Here is a 299-nt window from a genome sequence, read left to right on the forward strand (position 1 = left end):
TGCCCGGCCCTGCGGGGAGGAGCAGGGGCGCAGCCCGCGAACCCAGCACGCGCTCCTCCCCGCCCGATGTCGCGGCCGCGCCCTGGTGTGGCTGCCTGGGGAGCCCCCCTGAAAAGACCTGGGCTCAGAGGTCTCAGTGACTGTAGACACACCACACCCACACGTGTGCACACACACACAAACCATACACACACACACACACACACCATGCGCACCCACAAATCTCCCCTCTACCAACACACTATATACAGATTCACACAGATACCACCTGTACAGAAAAAGCCAACACAGACATATGC

This window comes from Condylura cristata, unplaced genomic scaffold (genome assembly GCF_000260355.1).
Source record: "Condylura cristata isolate star-nosed mole 26May11 unplaced genomic scaffold, ConCri1.0 scaffold00033, whole genome shotgun sequence".
Lineage (NCBI taxonomy): Eukaryota > Metazoa > Chordata > Mammalia > Eulipotyphla > Talpidae > Condylura > Condylura cristata.